Genomic DNA, 8058 nt, shown 5'->3' with positions numbered 1-8058 from the left:
GTCGCAGGTCACCACCTGACATGTCAATGCCACATATCAACGGGGAACGCTAACATGTCGCCTTACACGTTAACAAAAAATGAAAACTCCGACCGTCTATTCCAACCGTCCATTAGTCATTTCTCACATTATTATGACCAATTTATCTTTCGGTACCTCGGTTGGTATAAGTAAGACAGAGTTCGTAGTTATCTGGTCAATGACTTTCTTGAGTTAAGCCTTATACCGACCACGTTGTACCGACCAATTTTAAGGAGACAGTCGTTTAATCTATGAATATGCTTGGTATTTTTTGAATTTGGTCTACAATAGTTGCTTATAGAATTATCACTTTTGGTTGTTAGTTCTGCTGGTCGGTCAAAATTGTCTACAGCTTTTTTTCAAACACTGCTGTAATTAGCTCTTTTTATACTGAAACACGTACGTTACCAAAAACAAAAACAAGCAAGCCAACCAACCTTGAATAGCAGTAACTTTATAATAACTTGGAAATTAATACATTAAACAACCAAATGTTAAACCAAACACATTAGTTGGTTGTACTACATTCGACAACCAATCCATCATAGCAAACAAAAAAATGTACGTAAATTGATTCAAACAACAACCTAAATAAAGCATAATAAACAATAAACTAAAAACTACTAATTAGCGCCATCATCGACTTTTTAGCCACCATCATCTTCGTGGCCAACAATTCCATTGTCCCCTCCCCGGACATGCTCCTCCTCCCCGCCCTCATCGCTACTGATGGTGGTGTCATCCCCGCCTTCTTCAGCCCTCCTTATAGCCCAAAATACATTTGAGGTTAAAAGGCCTCAAAATAACACTATTAAAAATAAATTGAGAAGTTTTAATATTTTTCCCTCTTGGTGATCCACCTCATACTTTTTCTAGATTAAGGTTAGTAAGGTTTGACATAATGTGTTCCTCTCCACGAAGGGCAGCTAAGAAGGCGGCGGCATCACCATCCACATTGTTATGCATATCAAGCGCGGCCTGGGCAATGCCATTTACTCTCTCGTACGTGGGTTCCTGATGCTATGTGGATGGATTTGTTGTTGCATCTTTTACTATATCTCGGTCCATGTTGTAAAAAATATCATCTGGTACAAAAGATCCGCCTGCGGGTTGGCTAGAAAATTTAGGTCCATCGTCACGTCGAGCTCTATAATTTGCAGTAAGATTAGGAAGGAGTGAAGATATCAGAATTCTTGAAAAACCAGACAACTATTCTTTGGGGGGCCTTGTCATTCCCGGTACAACTATCTCGAGCCACCATTGGATAGAATGTTCGGCTGCCTCGACCCCCCGGGCATTGCATCCCGATTTCTGTTAATAATTTCGGTGAACTAGACCTACAAAAATTATATAGTCTTCCAAAACGTATATAGATGACTGATGATTAAATCAAACGTAGCCAAGTAAATGAATGAATAATAAAAATTACCATTATCTCCAGGCTCTCGGGTGTCAAATACTTGACATTTGGAGGCAAATCATCAATATGGACACCAAAAACCTTTTTTGAGTGAAGCTTCGTGTAAATAAATAAGTGGCCTGGTTTTTTGCCCTTCTTCTTCTTGTAATCCTATATATAAACCACTTAATATTTTAAAAAAACAAATGCATTATGCAGAAAATGCAAAAACATGTACCAAAAAATTATCAAAAATTTCTTACATCTTCATGCTCCACAAAAGCTTTTGCACCGACGCTATGTTTTGTTTTTTGCTTCGTACGATTCTCAAATGCAACACATTTGAGCGATGTTTGTGAGATGAACTTTGCCAGTGGTCCACTGCTTTCTTCCACAATTCATCATCCCAATAACCAAGAATGACCTCCAACAACGACAAACCCCTATTATCGGTATTGGATTATGCCTTTGATTTCACCTTGTTCATTATTTTTTTAATTGCATTCTTCATGTGTGTTACAAGATCATTGTAAACATTCACTTTGCCGAGATTCTTTTGTTAGATATTATTGATGATATCAGTGTTTATAACTATCAGAGTTTGCCATCAGAGTTTACTGACTGGAAGAGATCAGAGTTTGTGAAGCCATCAATTAGAGTTTAATGTCAGCATTTATCCAGCAACATCTGTCAAGAGTGATTTCCAGGAAGTAATTGATTCTATCTAGAAGAATTTGATCTGCAGAGATATGTCGGTGTAGGGCTTTACTTATTTGTAGCTAATCAATAGTTTGAAATGTATTAGGATTCCTTTTTCAAGTATAGCATTTTACTTGATTGATTATGTAACTGTGCAGTATATAAGCACAGATTAGGTTAACATTATAAGTGTCGATCATTATTTTATCATACACATAACCTAGCAGCTCTGAAGGACCTTCAACCACTGACATTGCTCAAGTTGAAGAAATAAATGATAGAACTCAACTAGTCTCAATCTTTGATACTACTCATGTTGATGACAGAACTACTCAAGGAATAAAAGTGGATCACTCCATTTCTGAAGAAGACTTAAATTCTGATACAGATGTCTCAAAAGTTGATAAGACATAACTGACTTTTGAAGAGAAGAAAAATCTACTATGGGGCAGCTAGACACCAGCACCAAAAATAGATTCTTCTGAGACCATTAACAAAATTTATAGTGGTAACTCACAAGCTAGAATGGCTGGCAGAAGAGTTGGTCTGGGTCTTCCAAATGCTAATAATTTCACCGGAAATGCTTTGATTTTTAGAAAGCCGTAGAATTTGTTAAGGATTGGTGAAAATATGAAGCTTTAAGATTTACATAAGATCATATCAGTTCAAATTATGCTTGATTTGTTTGACACAAATAAGCCAAGGGAAAAGATGTGGTTCTTCCTTGTCAAGCTAAAGGTTGAAGATTTCACAAGAACAGATGAGAGACAAACCATGGCAGAAGTTAGAATATATTGTAACTATGCTGAAAGTGATAAACTCTACTACTGCTAGGTGGTCTGCATATCTGAAGGACTTGGTATCCAGAAAGAAGAAAGGAATGCTCATCAAATCTAAGTACATTCCAAAATATATGAATGAAGATGGTCAGACTGTGGATATGCCTACAAAAGGAGTTAGGGTATCTACTTTTTGTTTGGTTAAAAGTTCTTACTTTTAATCTAAAAGATAAGAAGGTTGGATTTATGGAGCTAGATGACTTATCACTTGACATATCCAATATTAATGACCTTAGAGCAGCTATTTATCAAAATGATGAATCCATTGAAGAGCTTAAGGATATCAAACAGAGAATGTAGATGTATTTGAATGTTCTTGAATAATTTACTCAGAAAGTTCTTTAATGATTTTTGCCAAACTTTAAGATTGAAGTTAAAATATGATACACTGATAGTAAGGATGTATATTTGTTTGTATTTCTGCATTTGATAGTTTTGACATCATCAATTACGAACTTGTACATTATTACTTAATGCACAAGTTGGGGGAGATTACTAGATATAATTGATGATATCGATATTTAGAACTATCAGAGGTTGCCATCAGACTTTACTGACCGGAAGAGATCAGAGTTTATGAAGCAATTAGTATTTGATAGATCAGATCATAATATCAGCATTTATCCATCAGCATTTGCTAAGTCTAATTTCCAGGAAGTAAGTGATTCTATCTAGAAGACTTTGATTTGTAGGGATATGTCGGTGTATGACTTTACTTATTTTTAGCAATCAATAGTTGGATATATATTACGATTCCTTTTCATGTATATCATATCAACTAATTGATTGTGTACCTCTGCTGTATATAAGCATAAATTTGGTTAACACTACAAGTGTCGAACATTGTTTTATCATACACATAACCTAGCATCTCTCAAGGATATTTATTCATCCTTTGAGAAAGTTTGTAATCAGTTTTTATTCATTAAGAAAAAAATTGTTCCTCATAGTAATTTATTCTAATTGATTGTTATAACTGTATTTACCCCCTCTCTACAGTTACTTAAAGGCCTAACATCTTGTATGTCTTGTAATACTCCTACAAAAGGTAAGTAGTTAATCCAATTATAAATGTTCAAAATATGATGAAAAAGACGCACACACAACTATTGTTGGGTAATGAATACAAAACAGAGGGGGGGGGTGAATGTGTTTTAAATAATTTTAATGGTTTTTTGAACTTTTAAGAATGGTGAAAAAAGTAATCTGTAATGTAGAGATAATATGATTAAATAGAATAATTAAAATACGCATATGAACACACTTATCTTTCAAAACTCACTTAATTTTATATTAATTCAAGCTAGTGTTTTGATACAAATATTTGGGTTCTTTGTTGACAAAGAACTCAGCTTCTCTCTTAAGAGTTACAAGATTTTTCAGATCTATTTGTTACACTTGAAACAAAGCTTCCAGTGTTTACTTTATAGAACAGTAAACACTGGTTTTTACACAGCATGCAACAATATGTACTAAACCCTACTTTTTGATAACTAAACCTTTCTATTTCTGGCTTATTTTCATATGTGACTTGGTGATATATAAACCAAGAGTAGCAAGTGTTTGGAAGTAAGAATTACATTTTATTTAGAACAAAAGAGCAAGGCAAGCTGCATTTTTAGTCTTTTAGGTTTTAAGTTGTAAACACTTATAAGCAACTGTGTGCTATTTACATCAGAGATTTCTTCAAATTTATATATATCTCTGGTGTAAACACCTGTTTATTTATTTTATGTACCTGATTACTATTATTATTTATATGCACTCAAGAATATTCAAACACAGATATATATTAAGCTAGAAGTTTTCAAAGTTTTAAAAGTAACCAGAATTCAATTCAACCAGCGTCTGTAATCCTGATAGATTGGAATAACAGTTTCTTGTAGTGTAAATCTCGTGATAGCTGAGATATTTCTTCAATATATATATAGGAAATTATTCAAATAAAAATAAAGCTTGAAATAAAAACTAGAAACTAATCTATACCCTTACATCAATCTAATATAATGGCCCCCTACATGCAACACACAGAATTAAACTATACCCTCCCACACATAATATCAACTTTTCCCCTTCATTCTTAATTTGATTTTTCCCGTTAAACGATAAGGTTTTTTTATAATCTGACTTCACTTTATTTTCTCCATCTCCTAATGATCGATTTGCATACTATATGTGCTATATTTCGACGTGATTTAGAAAATTTTAATTTTAATTTCTAATTTTCATTATAAGGATATTTTTAGTGGAATAACACTCTATATTTATATATATATCAATAAAGTTAACAAGACATGACAATTATTTTATATTTTATTTTACTAATAATTATTTTCCAACAAATTTGATGTGAAAAAAATTGTAATTTTTAAAATACAAGGAGGTGTTAACATGCATGATCACATGATGATAAAATCACCTGCAACTCTCAACAACCCCACATAATTTATAAACCAGAGTGCTCTCAACCTGTTAGAAATAAGTTAAAAATTTTAATTTGTGAAGAAATCAAATCAGAGAAAAACAAACTTAAGGTCACTTTTGATTTCATCACTGTGAATATCAAGCATGAATAATCTACAAACCTCTCTATTGCCTCTGGTCATTGTATATAGCGTCTAGACATTTTTTTTACGTTTTAAGGAAATTTTAGCTATAAATTACATATGTGGGTAAGAAATAAAACAACATGTCCTAAAAAGAAGAATGGTATTTAGTTAAAATTAAATTACTAATTAATGTTAAAAATCTTTAAAAAAAATTAAAAGTATTAAATCATTAAAATTTAATCTCAAAGAAAAAATTCGTAAGGATTTGGGAGCTCTAACCATAAACCACTGAACAAATTTGTATATGCGTAGACACTACAAGAAAAACAGGGTGACATAACAGTTTTGAACCATTGTCTAATACCCCTCAATACCGTTGAGTATTGGGGCACCGTCTGATACGCATATCAGAAAACTGGTACCCGTCTGTTGTCTGACTTAACTGAAGACAACAAAAAGCCGTAAGGAAGCATTGTTAGCAGGTTGGTATAGACAATAAATTTCATTACAGAGGGTTGTAAGATAGCATGTTAGTCATGCATTTTTTAGAAGGATACCAAACTTTGAAATCATTAACATAACGGTTTTGTAAAATAATAGTATTGTAATACTCTCTTATAGTCAACAGTTTCTTAACTTTAACACATTGCCTAAATTGACTCAACACAAGGGCTTGTTAAAATGTTTGTTGTAAGATATTGTGTTAGTCATGCGTTTCTTATATGCATAACACCTGATACAGCATTTCCCTTTAGTAAAAGTGTTGTCCTTTAATCCTACAAGCAAAGATTTTAAAAGAGGGTTCATTGTCTATGATCTATATTACAATGAATTTTAGCTTAGTTTTATTGTAAGAATCCTATGTAACAACAATGACATATAAATGCATTTGTTTGTAGCATCATTAGACAATGGTTTTTTGCATACAACTCTAGAGTAAAATACTTGTTCACAAGCTTCTCTCTTTTAAAGTGAGTAGTGAGAATAATGTTAGGCAATTGTTTCATTTTTAGGTAAATGTTGTCAGATTTCTTTGTTAGGATGATTTTTTCATAAAAGAGTTGTGTAACCTTTAATCGTACAATGGTTTATTTGGTAAAAAATCATTAAGAATCAAATTGTTGTTGAACTCAAATTATAACAATAGCAGTGTGTACTTAAGTCATTGCCTAACTGAGATCACTCAATGTTTTAGTAAAACTATAATATAAAATTATACTATAAAAGTAACAAACCATTAACATCATCATTATATTAAACAAGCACTCACCCCTAGTTCATACAAAGTATTCACCATTAAAAAATGATACATCCACCGAAACAACAAAAACATCTTATAACAAATCCAATTCATCCTAAATATTGCAACCACGTAGTTCGTATAGAATATTCCCCATGAATTGGTTTGAGATCACGATCTAGATAAGTAGTTACTTAAATAAACCCCAAAACACAAGGTCAACTATAATATACTAAAATCAACATGAAGTTCAAGCACCTAACAAGTGTGGTGCTTCAGGATGAACTTTGCCCAGGCATTCTTAATATCATCAACATCATCATCGCTGAAACTGCTGTTTCCCCTCCGGAGCCACTGAAAAAGAATTAATATTAGTGAAAGTATATTTCACCAGAAAAGAACAGAAGAAATTAGGTGCACCGTGAAAAATAAGCATAACAATTGTACCTTTGAGCAATAATCAAGTTCCATGTCCTCACATATTTCCTTCATATACAACATCACAAAAATTCCACAGTCCTTGCTTCAATTCTAGACCAGAACTCCCTGAAGAATATATGTATAGAAATTTACATGTACCCTAATAAAAAATAATTAAAACTTCAAACATCAATACTATGAAAAAATGTACCGCCAGATTTTCCCATACAATTTTTCACTTTATCATCTTTCTCGCCATTTCCTTGTACATTTTAATGGCACTGTTGTCAAATTAACAAAAATAAATATAAGCACTTCCATCCATTCTAAATAAATCGATTTCTTAATAAATAAAACTTTTATGCGTTACTCACTTGTCAACATCTTCCATCCATTATGAGCTTGCAATTTGGTACTTCAAATGGTCCAAGTGAAAAACTACTTGTGCCTTTGATTCGATAACAGTCAAAACCCAATGATTCCTAGTACAACTAGTACAATCATGAACACACATAAACATATATCACAATAGCGCACACTTGGAAATTTACAAGTCAAAACAAAAAAAATGCATATACTCACACACGGTTATATGGCGAAAGAAAGTATTGCCCCTTCTTAGCAGTTTTGAATCTAAAAGCAAGGGAACGGGACCTTTCTGCACTAGAACCAGAACTGGTAGCGCCTATCATGCCAGGATCAACAAAAGCTATTAAATCTGTCATCTTATGCCTTTTCAAATTTTCATGCAATAAACTGCAAATAAAATATAACACTAGTTAACACATATCCTATTGCATTGTAATATCATTGAAAACCCAATACAAAACTTTAAACTCTTATACATACTAAATATAGATGCAAATGATCGACGCTGATATTTCCCCTCTA

This window comes from Apium graveolens, unplaced genomic scaffold (genome assembly GCF_009905375.1).
Source record: "Apium graveolens cultivar Ventura unplaced genomic scaffold, ASM990537v1 ctg1606, whole genome shotgun sequence".
NCBI classification, from domain to species: Eukaryota; Viridiplantae; Streptophyta; class Magnoliopsida; order Apiales; family Apiaceae; genus Apium; species Apium graveolens.
The sequence above is the reverse complement of the archived record's forward strand: the minus strand, read 5'-3'. Positions refer to the sequence as shown.